The sequence below is a fragment of the Penaeus vannamei genome, chromosome 10, assembly GCF_042767895.1.
Source record: "Penaeus vannamei isolate JL-2024 chromosome 10, ASM4276789v1, whole genome shotgun sequence".
In the NCBI taxonomy this organism is placed as follows: domain Eukaryota; kingdom Metazoa; phylum Arthropoda; class Malacostraca; order Decapoda; family Penaeidae; genus Penaeus; species Penaeus vannamei.
Window position 1 is genome coordinate 38,150,559 of NC_091558.1, and position 622 is coordinate 38,151,180.

The window sequence follows — 622 nt, forward strand, 5'->3', positions numbered from 1 at the left end:
GAACACGGTGATCTTTCTGTCAAAAATAAGATCAGTGCCTTCCTTCCTGACCCTTATATACCTTCCTGTTCCTTAATGTGATACTTTTCTTCTCCGTGACTCCGTGTGGCACTTCCCCCCTCCCCCCCTCCTCCGCCACTCCCTCCCTCCCCCGCCGCCTCTCCCTCCCTCCCCCTCCCTCCCCCGCTCGGCCCCACGCGCTGTGTTCTCACACTAAATCCAATGTCTTTTTCTGCCCGTTTGACAAATCCAAATATTGGATTTCGGTGACTGAAAATGAAGAGTAAATACGGATCAACACCCGATATCCGGAGTGTATTAACAACCGGTTCTTTTACGTCCTACATTACTGAGCTTAATATTAATTTTATACATATCTTCGCTATGTCATAAGGAACATTTTCTTGGAATGAACACTGCGATAGTAAATGCCTACGTGAGTGCCTCGTGAGCGAATCAAAATGAAACAGTCCCCCCTGCCAGCATCCGGGTAATTGGCCGGTGCCCACTTTTCCGCGCCAACAAGTTCTCGGCCATCTTGGATTTTCGGCTTTTCTGCCTCGAGAGCAACTGGTGAAAACTTTCATTTGTGTTTCATCGTGCTTTGTTCTCCTGCGTTACG